Here is a 19332-nt window from a genome sequence, read left to right as displayed (position 1 = left end):
AGCAGTAAGAATTGATGATTACAAAAATAGTAACCTAAAATATAGAGCATTTAAAAAATTTATAGTACATAGAAAGAATTTTATATTCATTATTCCATCTTATCCTCACAAGAACTCTGCTTTGACCATGTAAATATTATTCACAAACTAATTTATAAATGAATAATTACTCCTCATAAAATTATCTGATGTAATAAGCAGTACGAGAACCTCAGTTCTCTTTTAATGTGCAAAATATAGATATATAGAACTTTTTTGTTGTTAGAATCCATGTAGTGTTTTTCCACAGTATAAGTCATGAAATAACTCTGGATGACTGAACTAGAAATACAATATGCAAGGACTTTTTCTTCTAGTAAAGCTTTTAGAAAAAGTAATTCAGGTGCCTGATTTGATTAGCAACTTTCCTTATTCTGCTCTGGATAATTCAATATTTTTCTGAAGAGTTTATAATTCATAATTTTTTTCTAAAAATATTATTTTATTTATATTTATTATTACTTGTTTGACCAGAGAGAGACCTAGAGAGAGAAAGAAAGAATGTGAGAAAGCAAGCTACCAGGTCCAGGACTCGAACCATAGTCGACCATATGGAAATCAAGTACCTTAATCACCACACCACGTGCTGGCTCCTATAATTCATAATTTTAAATAGAAGTTTAGAGTAGAACTTTAGAATTAAGGTGATATTTTTGTAATATATCAACACTGAGTCTTTTTTGTTTTATACATTTTTATGTATTTCGTTGTTGTACCTCTTTGTGGGAGACAATATGGTTTTTCAAAGCAACAACACTACATTTTTTAATTCCAAAAACTGATGTCTACTCACAGGCTGATTTACTTTTATGTACAATAAAATCGTCTGTTTACAGACTTTGATAAAACTCATTTTGGGTAGTTTTTCCCCACTGTCAGTCTACTATGGAATATATCATTGGTGCTTGCCTAATAAAACTATGTGTAGGTAGCCTATATAACAGAAAGAGTGGACATTTCGTTCAGGAGGGCTGCCAGAAGTAAAGCTGACAAGCTTATTTCTCAGCATCACCTCTTTCAAAATAGCTTTCTATGCCCTTGTTCACAGTGTAAATGGAATTGCTGTGCAGCGTCATCTCTGAAGAGACAAACACTCACTGAGCTATTAGTGAACACTGCATCTGTAGTTGAGAGCCAAAGGCCAGCAGCACTGTTTTCAGCATTTCCACCTCCACGCAAGTCATTATTAAATACAAGTTTCACTGTTAAGAATATTTAAAATGCATAATCCATTTATTACAAATTCTGCCAGAGAGCATAGATGCTCACCAGAGAAACAGAGAAAGAAAGCAACACACCCTGCTCAATATGGAGGATGGTCATGCTGCAGTCCCTTTCCCATCCCTCACTCTTTTCAGGATTTTGGGCATGCGCACCTGCCTGGCATGCTGCTCAAACCATGGAGTCTGGGACTCAAAACCAAACAATCAGCCACATGGAATCCAGTTATCTCAACTACCAGACTATAGGGTTAGCCCGATAATTCAAATAATTCAATTATTTTTTTTTTTTGAGAGGTTTTTGCTATAGGGCATGTGCACTTGCCAGACAGACAGAGAGAGACATAGAGACAGAAAGCGAGAAATCACCCCCCAGGGGGGATGGTCACGCCGCAATCCCTTCTCCTCCATTCTCCTCTCGGGATCTTGGGCACACACGCACACGCACCCGGCATGAGTTTTAAGCCACCGAGTCCAGGACGCGAACCGCGGTCGACTACGTGGGAGTCCAGCGACATAGCCATTACACTAACTGCTGGTTCCCCCCATAATTCAATTTTGAAGGGCCTAAATTAAACCAGACACATCTACAAAATTATCATTTTATAAGCCTTTAGAGGTTAAAAAATTTCAAGAAAGCAATAAACCAGAAAATATTTCCTACTTTACTTTTAAAGAATTGATTAATTTGCCTTGCAGCACAGGAGTGTCAAATTAAACACAAGAGAGGAAACTCGGGACCAGCAGTTGGTGTAATGGCTATGTCGCTGGACTACCATGTAGTCGACCCCAGTTTGCGTCCTGGACCCGGTGGCTTAAAACTCATGCCAGGCGCCTGTGCGTGCGTGCCCAAGATCCCGAGAGGAGAATGGAGGAGAAGGGACTGTTCCGATCTCCTTATAGCAAAAATCTCTTAAACACACACACACACACACACGCACACACACACACACATGCTATTTCAAGGGCCAATAGTTAAATTCTCTTTGTAGGGCCAGCCCATGGCTTGATGATTAAATAAGCTGCTTTGAGTCCTGGATCCCCCAAGTTTTGAGAAACACGCTGGAAGCATATTTGTGTATATGCCCAGAATTCTGAAAGAAGGGAGAACTGGAGAAGAAAAGGTTGCAATATAACCACGTACATGGGGGATTCTTTCTCATTCTCTCTCTCTCTCTCCCCTTCATCTCTCTTGCAAGTGAATATTCCCTCTGGCAAATTAAAAATAAAATAAAACTATGTAAAACAGGAATGAACATATCTAAACATATATTTAACACAAACAGGAATGAACATATATAAACATATATTTAACACAAAGACTACTGGCAAGATTCCTTTCAAGAAGAAAAACATTTGGGAACCAGCACTTAGCGTAATGGCTATGTCGCTGGACTCCCAAGTAGTCGACCGTGGTTTGTGTCCTGGACCCGGCGGCTTAAAACTCACCCCGAGCGAAAACCTCTCAAAAAAAAAAAAGAAGAAGAAAAACATTTAATACTGATTTTAAACAATAGCAATTAATATCATGGTTATAGACAATTTTTATTCTCAGAGAGTTCAAATAAAAAGTGAAACTAATGCTTCTTTGCTGTGGACTCTGACACTTAAATGCCATTTGAACACCTGACTATCCAACTAGAAACTCAAAAAGTGATACTATTAGATGACTCTTTATTAACTTCCCAATCTCAAAAAATCACCACATTGTTTCACCACTGATCCATTGTGAAAAACTGTAGAAATCATTGTCAGGAGAACAGAAAATGTAACACCTCCATGTCATTGTATCATTACAATGAAGTTGAAAGCGATGTGTCCCATTTCAGATGTGTCCCTGGAGACATCAGTGCATATGTCCACCCTGTGCTGGCTAATACCAGTGCTGCTTCATAAGACATTGTCTTATTACCAAGTCTCTTGAGACACTTCTTCCCTAGATAACAGCAAGCCCTTCATCATTAATGTTTCTCATTAGATAGGCTAGTAGTGAACTCTAAAAATGAATGAGGAAGATGTTATATTCCAAGTGTTATTTTTAAAAATAATTATTTATTTATTATCATTATTTTTTCATTTTGACCAGAGACATATGAGAGAGAGAAGAGAGAGAGAGCAAGCTACCAGGTCCAGGACTTGAACTGACCACAGTTCAAGTGGTCAGTTTGTGGGAGTTCAGTGCCCTTAACCACAATGTCACCTGCTGGGCCCCCAGGTATTAGTTTTTAACTGAGATGAAAATGTGAAAGATAAACAAACTCTTCATTTTTCTCTCTCAAAAGTGTAAGCACTTATTACTTTGGGTCAAAAGTTTAATTATTTATCCCAACACAGATACACATTAACTAGTTTCCATGCACACATCTTACTGGGGTACAAACATTGCTATGTATAATTGAGCTTCAAAAAAATGAAGATGCTATGTAGAATTATGAAATACATAGCTTGAATAGCTTTAAGTAGTTCTGCAGTTTATAATCATGTGGAGAAAGACAGGTAACTTACTTTCTAAGAACTTACAAATCTGCATAGTTAGATCATGGGAAAAGCAATTAAAACCTGATGCTTCATTTATATTATCTAATTTAATCTTTATTAATGGTAAGGAGGCTGTAATGCCCAGAGTAATACAGTTACTAAAGACTGGGTATGGAAACAATGTTGATTAGACTGACTCTAAAATCATATTTCTATTATGCCTTAATCTTTTGCATAATTTTTAAAAAGTTTTTTTGTTTCTGGGCATGTGTGCTCACCAGAAGGACAGAGACAGAGATAGTGAGTGAGAAAGTGAGAAATTATCCCCCAGGGGTAATGGCTATGCTGCAGTCCTTTCTCCTTCATTCTTCTCCCAGGCTTTTGTGCACACAAACATGTGCCTGGTGTGAGTTTCAAACTACCAGGTCCAGGACTCAAATCATGGTCAGTCATGTGGAAGTCCAGCAACATAACTTCTATGCCATTTTCTGGTTCCTTGCATAAATTCTTTAATCAGTGACAACCAGTGGTGTAAGAAGTTGAGGTGATAATGTGCAATCCTGGAGAATCCAGAACCTAGGTTTACCTTAACAGGTCAGGTGCACCTGCATGAGGAGGACCATGGATTAGACTCTGCTAAAGGTGCCTGTCACTCTGAAAATAAATAAATAAACAAGAACAACAAAAATTTCTCCCATCAGTAATAACAAAATGAAAAGTTGGTCAAATGGCTAAAACAACATGCAGATTTTGAGGTCAGATGGTATTACTTCTCTTTCTTCATTAGAGTAAATGTGAAGGCCAAACATAGAGAAAATTAACTAGACAGGAAAGGGCCTAGGACATCTGAGTGTCATGTCTGCCATTGGACTCTAAATAAAGATACAGTTATGGACACTAGTTGAGACCTCTCAAATCAGAATCTCTAATATCAAAGCTTTCATTTATATATTATGGGAAAAATAAACAGGCACAAACAAAAAAGTCAGTGATTGTTTAGGTAGCAGGTATAATAAAACTACAAGTCATTAAAAAATATGGCATAAACAAGGGATTGTATGATAAAGGAGGAAACAGCAAAGATAATCTGTTGTCAGTTGTCTAAGATGCCTAGAAGTGGAGAAGAAACCAGTATAAGAGACTCATCTGTAGCCAAACAACCAGGTCCCGGACTCAAACTATAGTCGACTACATGGGAGTCCAGCAGCATAGTCATTATGTCATCTGTTGGTCCCAACATATTTTATTTATCAAATTTGGGTAGTCATCCCAAACCACAGATAATGAGAATTTTTTTTTCCTCCAGAAATTTTCCCGTGATTATCAGTTACTTTACTATTTCCTCACATCTTACTAATAAGAAATCTTATTTCTTAAAAACTCTTTGTTGTACACACTTATCTTATATAATTATGACTTGTAATTACTATTGTCCTGCATACATTTATCTTTTCAGCCCTAGAAAGGCTATGCTTTCTTGTTTTCATAGTATTTGAGTCAGTATCATTCATTCATTGTCTTCATTAAGTACCTAGTCTGTATCAGATGTTGTGGTTAGAAATGCAAATAAAATGTAGTCCCAGCTTCTGGAAGCATACAGACTAGTAGATGAAGATGTTATGCTAAAATCAACAATGTTAGGTTGGCCTCCTAGCCTAGTAGTTAAGGAAGCCAGAACCCAGTTGGTTGACCATAGTTCAAATCTTAGCTTTGGATTTAAACCATGTACATGACCAAAATAGTAACAAGATGAAGAAAGGGAGGAGCAGGGATTGTGATTTGACCATGCTTCACTGGGTGATGTTTTCTCCATGCCTCCCTCCCCCAACCTCCATCTCTTGTAAGTATATATACCCTCTGCCAATTGGAAGGATTGCAAAACAAAATCAAGAGTGTCGATAATGCTAAAATGGACATTGGGGCACAGTATAGTGAAAATTCAAGGAGGAGTTTTCAATTCTACAAGTGTGATCATAAAACATATCAAAGGATGTATGTTGTTGGTTAACTTTGAAATTAGAAAGTTCCTTTATGTCAAAACAGGATTTAGAGATATTCTTGCTAACAGGATGATTCTGAAGTTGGGAGGAATTGTCTAAGACTGGGCATGACTTCAATGAGCATGAGAGGGGTGGACAGCAAATGTGCAGGAACATATGTACAGTACTTGGAGAGGTGCATATACTAGTTGCTGAATTATGCATTGGACAAAAGACCTGATATATCATTCTAAGGGAAACAGGAAGCAAAGCAGGATTTGTGATTAGATTTAGGTTTGGGCTAATCAGTTTGGATATTTCATTTACTCCACATGAGAGATGAAACCATGTCCTGCCAGAAACAGTGATGATGTTCAAAAAAGGCACTAACTCCAAAATCTTCAATTTCTAAGGCACCTATTTATTTTATCATATTAGTTGTCTGAAATTTCAGGAGGCAAAGATTTAATTGACACTTTATTTATACATCAATCTTTCCTCAATTTACTTTCCAGAGAATACAACTTGTCCAAATTATGTGTTGACCAATTCTCTTTGTTTTTAATAATGTATCACTTTTTTATCCAAGCTAGGAAGAATTGTCAATATTATTGTTTGTCCGGTTTTTTAAAAATTATTTACCCCTCACAAATGCACATTTTTGTAACATCTTGCAAAATGGCATGCAAATCAAGTATACAAAGATACCCTCTTTTCCCTTCACCCAGAGTCAGTATGTAGTAGAATTAGCAGTGAAGAAAGATGAGTTGTTAAAATGATGGCTTGACCATCCCCTATGATTGATATTCTCAAAACCATAATCCCTCCAACCTGTTGCAACTCAGACACAGAGCCCAGGGCAAATGAAACATAGCTATGCCAGGCTGTGCTTCTGTTTCACCAGTATGTGCCATTAAGGAAAATCTTGAAATTAGGGATTTGACTTGACTTAACATTTTGTTATTTATCCAATGAGAAGTAAACATCTACATCTAATTATGCTTTTTTGCCTTCAAAGTAAACATTAAATATTTGTTGAATGCATGTTAGTTATTTTTTAAAAATCTTTCATAGAGTAGAAAATGAAAAAGAATGTTGATATTCTAGAGAAGTAATCACATCCCTTTGGGTATTATACTGTGTTTTCTGTGGAGGTTAATAGTGATCACTGTCTTGCTATCTGTTACATTTATTTTTGAGCAGTTGGTTCATTTTATAGCTAATTTTACATAATTACATTAACAGCTACAGTTTTGAGACTGAATCAATTTATAACTAATTGCTAAAACTCTCACTTCTGCTTTAGGCTAATAAAAGGAATTTTACTGTGACATAAAGTTATTTAATAAACTAATAAACGTGGGAAAGAGCAATGCTGAGGAACCTTATTTCTTGAAAACTCTTTGTTGCACACATTTATCTTGTATAATTACGACTAGTAATTAATATTGTCCTGCATACATTTATCTTTTCAGCATAGAGAGGCTATTATTCTCTTTTTAGGATGTTTTTCTGCCCATGGCAGTCAATTAAATGAAGATTTAAGGAAAAACAAATATGAAAACAATACTTTACAGTGTGATTCTTTGCATTCATATGCAGCTTAAACCAATTTGTAAGTATTCTTGCATTACACATACATTGACAGTGGTAGAGCAGAAATTAGATATGCTTTGAAGAAGAGAAGACTTTGGTCTATGGATGGTACACAATACAGCATATTAAAAATGGAATCTATCCAAAGCCTTTATTCTGAAAGTTACTAAAATAGAATCCTTTTAAGAGGTAGACCATACTGTGATTAAAATAAAACATTTAAGAAGAATCTGAAAAGTTGAAGCAACTTTCTGTTGCTGGACTGTGGGGAGATGATTTTCTTCTACCATCCTGCACCTCTGGGCCCCACATGTTGCCCCATAAAATAGCCTTTCCCCTTACACTAGTAGAAGAAGTGACAAAACAGGGCAATAGGTGAAAACCTATCATTATTTCTAAAGAGAACTTCTTATCTTTTTTTAATACTTTAGATAATAGGTTCTTAGGTTCTTTCTTCAATATTTTGACATCATATCATATGGATTTCCTCATCATATATATATGAAAATGTTCTTATCATGTATGTATTAAGTCCCTTAAGAAAAGTAAAAGCAGATGCTATGTGCCACCCCTTACTTTCAAACAGGTTGAAATTTTCATATCCCTATTTATAACCTATTGTGTTTAGCTTGTCAGTTGGCGGTTACTGCAGTAATTTTGCAAGCTATAATTTACTTCAGATTTGGGTGGATAGTAATGTAATTAAACAAGTCTACTGTAATACTCTATCAGATTATTGGAAGTTGTTATGTTGTGCAGAACTTAGTGATTTTACTTTGTAGAAGTACTTCTATAAAACTTTCAATGACTCAGATACACAGTTTTACCAGCAATACTTTTACTGCATGTGTTTTCTGTGATTGATACAGTGATGGGCTACATAATGAATAATTATGGTCATTATCCCCTATACAAATTTCAATCTCACACAAAAATATACTGAGTTCTATATTAAATAGCTGCGCCCTCACCCAATACTGGAGGTTTAACCTGCAATGCAAGTCACTAATGAACTCATGGAAACAAAACAGATATCTCAAGCTCATTCTATCACAACCATGCATTCAGTTGTTCTGGGAACTCTCACTTAGTGCTCATTTTGGTTCTGTTCAATCAAAAGGTACTTTAAAGTAATTGGATTTATGAGTCTGACTATTTTCTGCTAAATACTATTTTGAGACTGGATATAATGAAATGCATAAGTGTTCTTTTTTTCAGAAAGATAGTGGCTAAATAAAAGGTATTTCATATGTCTTTGATATAATTTTTTTTCTTTTTTAAGAGGGTTTTTTTTTGTTTTTTTGGGTTTTTTTTGTTTTTGTCATAGGACATGTGCACTCTCCAGTGACAGTGACAGTGAGGAGCGGGAAGGTGAAAAATCATTACTTAGGGAAGATGGCCCTGCCACAATCCTTTCTCCTCCATTCTCCTTCTGTGATCTTGTGCATGTATGCACACTTGCTCAGCGTGATTTTCAAGTCACTATGTCTAGGACTCAAATAGCGATGTGGGAATCTAGCAATGTAAGTATTACAACATCACTGGTCCCTATTAATTTTTCTAAATTAAGCAAAAAGTCAATGGAAATTGGAGTCAGCAGATGGCGTGAAGGTTAAAGTGCTTGGGTCCCACATGGTTGACTTCACAGTTCAAATTCCAGACCTGACAACTTAAAAACATGTTGGGCTTCTGTGCAAGCATGTTCAAACTCTCAAGAAGAGGAAGAAGAAAAGGAATTATGAAGTGGCCATACCCCATAGGGAGAGAGTTCTCACTTTCCCTCCCTCTCTGTATCCCTCTCTCTGTGTCTTGTGAGCACATGCACTCTATAGCACACACACACACACACACACACACACACACACACATACACACAAGTCAATGGCAAGATTAAATTATACATACTTTGATTGTCATTTATTAGCTTACTGTACATTCCATTACTCCAAGAATGATATGGCTATGAGATAAAGAATCCGATTCCCAGTCCAACCTTTTCCTCTAACTTTGATTATAGCTTTGACAAGTAAGGAAGTATTAATAAATAAAGAAACAGATGAATCAATATCTTCAGTACATTTTTTTTGAGAGGTTTTTGCTATAGGGCGTGTGCGCTCGCCAGACAGACAGAGAGAGACAGAGAGATATAAAGCGAGAAATCACCCCCCAGGGGGTATGGCCATACCACAATCCCTTCTTCTCCATTCTCCTCTCGGGATCTTGGGCACGACGCACACGCGCCAGGCGTGAGTTTTAAGCCACCAGGTCTGGGACGCGAACCGCGGTCAACTACATGGGAGTCCAGCAACATAGCCATTACGCTAACTGCTGGTCCCACGTTTTTATATTTCTCACCAGAAAAACAAAGTGAGTTATACGAAATTACAGTCCTGGCTCATGAATAAATGCATGCCCATTTAATTAGATCAGAATACAATATGATTAAGATAGAATGCAATTCTCATTTTGACTGAGTACTACAGAAAATAAAAATAGAGGCCTAGCAGATGGCATTATGGCTATATCGCTGGACTTCTTCATAGTAGACCATGGTTCAAGTTCTGGACCTGGTGACTTAAACCCATGCCAGGTACATGTGCATGCGTGCCCAAAATCCTGAGGGAAGAATGCAGGAAACGTGATTGCAATGTGGCCATCACCCCTGGGGGGTGATTTCTCACATTCTTTCTTTTAGTCTCTGTCTCTCTGGTGAGCACACACACACTATAGTAAAAATCTCTCTGAAGAAAAAATAGAGCATTGTAAATGGTATACAACTGAAGAATGTTTTGTTTCCTCATACTTTGAGTTAACTACACTGAAAAAATTCTGAGTGATACTTAGTATGTTCTACCATTCGAAAAAGAAAAACCAAGTCCATATTTTCTTCGGTAATAATTATTCTAGTATTCAATGTTTAGCATACCAATGTCAGACTTTTTCAAGCCCCTTCTTATATGGGTCAATTTATTGGCTTTGAGCCAGTATTATTCACATGACAGAAATGAGAACACATGAGGGCATTTGGTGTTCAGAAAATATCAAAGAACTTCTCCAAAATATAGGGGATTTTCTTCTTTAATTTTGTGTCTATCTTCATTTCAAAGTAAATTTTACCTATTTATTTCTGTTTCTATGCTTTGACTATGACAAATACATCACAAGGGTTATTTGATCCACACAAGCTTTCTGAGCACGTGTCTGTAAATCTGAATTTTATTTGGATCAGAAAATTGTTACACACTGAGTTCATAGTGGTGAGTACATGGATAAACTAGAAGCCAAAATTGTTACATAAGATAAATTTGTTCTGACAAGTTTGTGTTCACTGAGAGGTTCCCCAGTGAAAGCAGAATACATGACTGTGGCCATAGCCAGCCTTTATTTCAGAAAATCGCCTTCACATTCCAATGTGTTTAGAGTACTTTTCCAAACATAAGGAGCAAAAAAGTTTTAGACAGAGACTAATTCTCCTGCATCTATTAATAGATAGGCTAATTTTATCCCTATTCTAACTTCTCTCAGTTTATAAATAATGCCTAACTTTAACATTCATTTAATTTTTAATCTTTTAATTATAAACCTCTTTGGCATCTTGAATAGTTTCACATAGGTTAGAAATGATGTAGCAAATATTTATTTACAGTTATTCGTAAATACGTTTATAAGTACATGTCTTTGAAAACATTATTATCTATATTAGAGCATTATTTTTTTTTTGATAAAGAAAACTAAAGAGACTGGCCAAAATGGTTTAATGTTACCCACAGTTGTACTAAACGTTAATCACCAGAGGGTACAGCACTCACCAGAGAAAGAGAAAGAGAAAGAGAGAGAGAGAGAGAAAGAGAGAGAAAGAGAAAGAGAGAGAAAAATCATCCTCTAGTAGAGCAAGGTCATGCTATAATACTTTTCATCCATTTGTTCATCTCATCAGGATTTCGGGTTTGCACACACATGCTCCCAGTGGTTTTGTAGACACTGAACTGGGATTCAAACCATGGCCAGTCATGTGAGATCCCGGTCTCTTAACTGTTAGCCGTAATGGGCCCTGGACTACTGACCTTCCTTCTCTAAAAACAAACAAAAAGCTGTACTTTTTCAGATGTCTGTAAATCTATTTGTTAAATCTCTCATCAATTTTAAAACCTGAGAATATTTTTCTCAAAGATTTGGTGCCAAATCTTTGAAATGTAAACATCAAGGGAGATAACACTTCTATATTCTATATTCATAGAAGAAAATGAGCCTAACATTAGGGGGTAACTTGCTCCAAGTTATAAAGATATCTCCTGTTTCAAAGATACAAAAGAAGTCTTTTTTTCCTTTAGTTAAAGAAAATATGTTTTTAATAGGTCAATATCTATTAAAGATATTAACTCAATAATTAATAATTTTGGATAAAAGGAAGCACCAGGCCCAGATGGGTTCACTGATGAATTCTACCAAATATTTAAAGAAGAAATTATACCAGTGTTTTATAATCTCTTTCAGAAGACAGAAGCAAAAGAAATACATCCTTATTCATTCAATGAGGCGAACATTACTTTATTGCCAACAAAAGACAAAGACATAAAAAGAAAACGACAGATCAATATCTCTCATAAAGATGCCACAAAACTTTAAAAAATTAGCAAATGAGATTCAACAATGTATGAAAAAAATTACAGACAATAACTAAATGCGATTAGTCCCAGGTATGCAAGGCTAGTTTTGCATTTAAAAAATTCATTAATATAATTTCTCACATCAAGAGTCTAAAAAAGAATAGTCATATGATCATTTCAACAGATGCAAAAATTACATGACAAAATTTACCATTCATGTGTGAAAAAACTCTTGGCAAACAAAGAATAAAAGAGAACTTTCTCAACATAATTTTTTAAAAAAGCAACAATAGCCCTATAACTAATATCATACTTAACAAAGAGAAACACAATGCTCTTCCATTAACATAAGAAATAAGGCAAAGATGTATCTTTTCACTACTCCTTTGAATATGGTATTGGAAACCTTAGCCACTGCAATAAAACAAAAAAAGGAAATATAACGCCCTAATAGAGGAGAAAGAAATGAAATTGTTTTTTGGGAACCAGCAGTTAGCGTAATGGCTATGTCACTGGACTCCCACGTAGTCGACCACGGTTCGCGTCCTGGACCCGGTGGCTTAAAACTCACGCCGGGCGCGTGTGCATGTGTGTCCAAGATCCCGAGAGGAGAAAGGAGGAGAAGGGATTGTGGCATGACCATCCTCCCTGGGAGGTGATTTCTCGCTTTCTGTCTCTATGTCTCTCTCTGTCTGTCTGGCGAGCACACGCACCCTATAGCAAAAAATCTCTCCAAAAAAATAAATAAATAAAAAAAAATTAAAATAATAATTTTTTTAGTTAGATGGCATGAACACAGAAAATCTGAAAAAAAAAACTCCACAAAACTCTTGAAACTAATTGGCAGTTATAGCAAGGAGAAAAAATACATTGTTATTAAACTACACTAAGTCTCTTCTCCATAAGAGGGGACTTCAAAAGAGTTCATAGAATAATGAAATTAAAGAATGTTTATTTTTGTGAAAATTATTGAAATCTATGCATAATTTTATAATAATATGAATTTTCCTTTGGAATACTTTTTATAAAGTAGCAATGAACAAATAAAATTTCAAAAAAGCATAATATGATTTATATTAGCATCTCTCAAGATGAAATATTTAGATATAAATGCAAGAAGAAGTACACAAGTTCTACAGTATTCAGGGATGGCTACCTGACCTAGTGGTTAAGGAAGTCAGATCCTCCATGGCTGGATATGTGGTTTGAATTCCAGCCCCAGGATCTTGACACAAATGCCAGATGTGTGTGCCTGTGTCCTCAACATCTTGACCAGATGAAGAAACAGGGGAGAAGGGATTTCAACATGACCACATTTTGCTGGGAGTGCTTTCTCCCTCCCTCCATGCCTCCCTCTCTGTCTGTCTTTCTTGTGCGAGCACATATGCTCTCTGGCAAAATAGGAAACAAAAACACAAAAAAAAATCTACTATAATCAAAGCACAAGTATTAATGAATGAAAAAGAGACAAATAGACCAATGGAACAGAAAGGGAGCCTAGAAATAGACCTCAATACATATAATTTACTATTTTTGACAAAAGAGGCAAAGCAATATAATGAAAAAAAGATAATCTTTGTTTTTTTTAAAAATATAACTGTATTATTTTTAAATTTTTAAAAAAGATAACTGTATATCTACATGCAAAAAAAAAAAAAAAAGGAGATATTAAGGGTCTAGCAGGTGGTTAGGTGGTTAAGGCACTGGTCTTTCACATGACTTACCATGGTGCAAGTCCTAGACCTGCCAGCTTGAAAATCACACAGGGACATGGATCCTGAACTTCAGTGTGAAATATTGCTTTCAGGGACTTAAAAATGAAGATTTTCTGCTGAGACTTCCCCCTCCACACTCATTTCTAGTGGGTAGTGCTTCTTGTCTCCTTTTCTCCATTTCTCTCTTGTCTCTCTGTCTTTGTCTGTGTCTTTTAATTTTTTTTTTATTTTAATTTTTTTTAAGGTAAAGTATTCTCTGGGCTCTCAAGCCCCTTCTTTATTGTGCTAATTGTGCCTTTTCCAATTCTATTTAGGAAAGGCACAAATCCAGGCCCATCTTCATATGGATCCTGAACTTCAGATGTGAAATACTGCTTTTGGGTGGAATGTGGTTTTCAATTTTTACTTTTTAAAATTAAAATCTAAAGTTATTTTAATTATCTTTTTTCTTCTTTTTATTTTATATTTTCTTCTTCTTTCCTCTTCTCTAATTCTTTTCCTTTTTCTTTATCTTTATTCATTGACTTCTCAGCTCCTACATGCTAAGTGCCTAGACAGGTACAAGTGAACAGGGTCTCAATATCTGAATACAATTAGGGTCATAAAATTCCTCTATTTTCACTGATTCTGATGCACAAAGAGTGAAAACGAAATGGAGGAGAGATTGCAGATTGCCTCTTCCTGCACATCTCTTAATGCTCAGATTGAACTTCGAGAATTAGGGAGAAACTCACGATCCATTAGATAACTAGAAATCACCACAGGGTCACAAGAAATATTAAAAATATAAGAAAATATCTCTCCTCTAAGGAAAAATAATAACTCCTCTTCATCCTCAGACAGTACGATGAAATTCATGGAAAAGTCAGACAAAGAATTTAGAATTTTCATGGTGACAAAGTTCACAGAGATTGAAGAGAAGAGAGACAATGAACTGCTGAAGAGGCAGGGGAAGAAACTGACAAGCTCCAAGAGGTGAGGAAATTCTTGCAAGATCTAAAAGTGGAAATATACATTATAAAAAAGAATCAAATGGACCTGTTAGAGATTAAGACTACGATATAGGAAGTCAAAACCTCCCTTGAAAGTATTAAAAGCAGACTAGATCATACTGAAAAACAAATCTCAGATATAGAAGATAGAATTGCTGGCCTAGAAAAATCCACCACAAAGACTGAGAAAATTTTCCCCCAAAAATGAGAATAATATATGAGAAATATTAGATACCATCAAACATCCAAACACCTGGATAATTGGTACCCCAGAAGGGGAAGAGACCCATAAGGGCATTGACAATCTATTCCATGAAATCCTGGAAGAAAACTCTCCAAACCTAGAGAGGCATTCAAAGACCCAGTTACAAGAAATACAAAGGACCCTAAAATAGAATCAACCCAAGAAGATCTTCTCCAAAAGACATTATAGCCAGATTGACCAAAACCACAGACAAAAACATACTAAGACTGGCAAGAGAGAAACGTCAAGTTACCTACAAAAGATATCCTATCAGGCTGACAGCGGCTCCCTCATCAGAAACAACGTGAGTGAGGAAAGAAAGGGAAAATATATTCAAAATGTTAAGGGAAAAGCAATTTCAACCAATAATACTGTACCCAGCAAAATTATCCTTCATATGGGCAGAAAAGACAAAAACATGCTCAGCTAAACAAAACCAGAAAGAATTTACCAACACCAAACCAGCTCTCCAAGAAGTTCTGCAGGGAGCGCTATACCAGGAAAATTAAATACAGTCACACAGAAATAAGAGTTTAAAAACTAAAAAAATGGCTAACTTAATCATGGGGACAGGTCTGGAGTTGAATATATATCCCAGAATATTATCGGGAGGATTGGACCACAAGAGAAGATAGATTAAGTACATGAGATTGAACTGATAAAATAGAATTTTATGACTCTTGACTAAAACATTGCTTATTGTCTTCTAGGCTTTGTTTTCCGGTGTTAAGTATTTTTGTTCTGTCTTGAGTTGCTGATATACCTATTATTTAAATAGAATTTCAACCTGTTTTCTGGCTTTAAGTTTTAAGCATAGTTCGTTAGCATTTCTTTGATTCATTAAAGCTAAAACTGTTTTCTTGGAATTAAAAAATACAGTAAAAAATACATAATTAATGATTGCAGTAAGCTATACAGCATCAGCTAGGAACTACCTTATAGTATATTCATTCTCCTCAGAATTTCATCCCTAAAGTCTGACATGTATTCATAGATATGTATATATCAGCTGAGCTTGCTATTGAAAGTAGTTAGATTAGTTAAGCAATTGTGTGATTTTGTGAATCAACAAAATGTGGGGGGAAGAAAAACAACTGGAAAACTGAGATAGTGTGAGAGGAGTGTGGGAAATGGCAGAGGGTGAGAAATGGGATAATAAATATACATGTACATGAAACAAGAAATGGAAAATTGTTGGCCATAACATGTATGATTAAGCCACTATGCAGTATATTCTGGATGGGAAATCACATTTTGTATGCTGTGACAATGTTCAGTGAATGAATGCAAATTAATTAATTAAAAACAACAAAAACAAACAAAAAAAGAGAAAATCATACAGGGTACCAAAAAAACAAACGAACAAACAAAAACAAGAGGAGAAGGTATTACAGCATAGCCATCTCCTCTCCTCTTCGAGGGTGATTTCTCACTTCCTCTGTCTCTGTCTGTCTCTCTCCAGAGAGCACACACGCCCTATGGCAAAAATCATTAAAAAAAATAAATTTAGATGAAGACCACTAACCTCATATCTTTCACAAAAATTAAATAAAACTAGATCATAGACAACACATGAAATCCAAAATATTCCTTGATGAGACTCTTGGAGAAAATCTAGATTTTAGGTTTGCTGATAACTGCTTACACATAAAACCAACATTATGATTCATGAAAAATATAATTTGAAAAAATAGATTTTATTGAAGTTAAATTTCTGCCTTGGGGCCATCAAGTAGTGTGGTAGCTAAAGTGTTGGACTCCCACATGGCCAACAGCTGTTTGAGTCCCAAACCCGATGTTTCAAAATCATGCAAGGTGCATGTGCGTGCATACTGAAAATCCTGAGAGGAGAACGGAAGAGAAGGGATTGTGGCTTGGATATCCCCCCCCATCCCCTGGGGGGGGGGGTGATTTCTCACTTTCCCCCCTCTCTCTCTCTACAGAGAGTACACATACCCTATGGCAAAAAAATTAAAAAAAAAATTCTACTCTGCCAAAGATACTGTAAAGAGGATGAAAAGACAAATCAGACTTGGAGAAATATTTGCAAAAGACGTATCTCATATAGAACATATATTTATTCAAAATTAAAAAATTCTTAAAATGTATCAATAAGAAAACTCAAAAATCTGTCCAAAAATTGGGCCATGGACCTAAGAAATGCTTTACCTAAGAGAAGAAGTGAGTAATCATTTGAAAAGATAAATCTCATTATTTGTCATCTGAAAAACATAGATTAAGCCTTTTGTCTGCAACTGCCATCTTCCAGTAATTCACCAAAATGATGTACACAAAAGGAAAGAAGAGAGATACCTGATAAATGGGCTTTTTTAGGCCTTTTAGAAAACATGGAGTGTGATTCTTTTGGCAACCTACATGCAAACCTAAAAGAAAGGTGATACTGTAGACATCAAAAGAATTGGTACTGTTCAAAAAAGAATGTCTCAGAAATCTTACCATGGCAAACAGGAAGAGTCTACAGCATTATCCAGCACACTTTTGGCACATACATGAGCAAGGGCAAGATTCTTACCCAGAGAATTAATATGCATATTGGCATATTAAGCACTCTAAGAGCGGAGATAGCTTCATAAAACGTGTTAAAGAAAATGATCAAAGAACGAAGAAAGTCAATGATAAGTAAAATTCAAGGGATACTTGACAAATAGAACACTATCTGACCTTGAAGTAAGAGACTAGAGTGATGTGTCCACAAGTCAAGGAATGCTGACAGCCACCAAAAGCTGGAAGGGCCTCAAGAGGGTATGCAGATTGTCATATTGACTTTGGATTTCTGGTCTCCAGAACTGTAGGAGAAAATAATTATTTTGTTTTAAACTATTACATGTGTGCTAATTTCTTACAATAGACACAGAAAACAAATGTGATGCTATTCCACATAACTCCTTATTCATATAGAGTCACATGAAAAATATACTGTCTACTCATCTAAACAGGAAATGATTGTGTCCCTATTTCTTTCTCTGTGAATCTTTTTGTAGTCCAAATGGAAAATAATAATTGAGGAGCTCATCAGTTCCAAAGGCTGCCATAAACAATATCACAAACTAGGTGAAAACAAAAAACAAAAAGCAAACAACTCTTTTTTCAGAGTTCTAGAGGTAAGAAGTCTGTAATTAATATGTCGTTAAGGCCACTCTGTTTTTGAAGTGTCTAAAGGAGGAGGTACTTCCTCGCTTCTTTATTTTAATTAATTACTAATTACTTCCATGTATGAGAGAGAGAGAGAGAGATCCTCCAGTGGGGTTCTCAGACTCAGTGGCACGGGACCACGAGCGTATGCATGCACTCACAGAAGTTTCTGGAAATGAAACAAGAACCTTATCATGTGGCCCAGCTTCATATGGCATCACATTTTACCACTGCACTACCCCTTTGGCCCTTCCTATTTTTTCCCCCTCTCTCCTATCTCCTGGCTTTTCTGGCAATCTTTGGAATTCCTTGGCTTGTAGATACATCATTCTGATTTCTGCCTCCATCTTCTCTGTTCATATTATCTTTATATCCAAAATTCCCTTTCTAATAAAGACACTGTTTATATCAGATTAGAAGTCACCCTAATGACCATATTTTAGCTTCATGAGTCCTGCCAAGTCTTTATTGCAAAATAAGACCATATTGATAGTTAATAGTGATCAACATATTATTTGGGGAGATGAAATTTAACCTATAACAATGTGTATCTGCCTTTCATTACAACTTGAAAATGCAGAGGCATGTTTTCCTTCCTTTCCCAACACTTTTCTTTTCATGACAATTATACATGCGTATTTTTATGTAAAGGAAATGCCAGATGTACACTGAAGAAAAAAAGACATCAAATTAGTTTTCAGAGACTAAAGTTTCACAAAAGAGATTTGAGAAGACTGCTTAGTTATACATATTTACTTTTAAAATGATGATGACTATGTCCCAGAGAGGTTATGTGACTTGCCTTGAAAGCGACTCAATGGACAAACAGTACATTCTGGATACAGCAATAACTAAAGAATTTAAAGACACTGTGAGACTTTATTATACTCTAGGAGCAACTGGATTAGAGTACTGCTTACTTGTTTAGAGATTTTTTTTTCCAATTTCTTCATCCTTTCAAACAAGGTATCCAATATTTAACATTTAAAAGTGAATTTAAAACATAAAAATATTGAGAACCATTACATTAAAAAGTCTACAATAATAAAGTGATCCTTATCTCTGTATTTTGTCAAATTTTGCCTACCAGCTGTGAACCATAGTTTATATTTTAAGTTGATATTTGTAAACTCGATTTCTTTTTAAAGATTGCATATTAAAAGAGAATAGTCTGGGAACTAGCAGTTAGCGTAATGGCTATGTCGCTGGACTCCCACGTAGTCGACCGCGGTTGGCGTCCTGGACCCGGCGGCTTAAAACTCACGTCGGGCGTGTGTGCATGCGTGCCCAAGATCCCAAGAGGAGAATG

The 19332-nt window shown here is 35.8% G+C and overlaps 1 pseudogene; it reads right to left on the bottom strand.

Moving 5' to 3' along the window:
* Window positions 1-19332, bottom strand: part of LOC114005987 (40S ribosomal protein S3a-like) — a 56375-nt pseudogene that overhangs the window by 10296 nt on the left and 26747 nt on the right.

This window comes from Tupaia chinensis, unplaced genomic scaffold (assembly GCF_000334495.1).
Source record: "Tupaia chinensis unplaced genomic scaffold, TupChi_1.0 Scaffold145147_1, whole genome shotgun sequence".
Taxonomy (NCBI): domain Eukaryota; kingdom Metazoa; phylum Chordata; class Mammalia; order Scandentia; family Tupaiidae; genus Tupaia; species Tupaia belangeri.
This window is presented reverse-complemented; position numbering and strand designations above follow the sequence as displayed.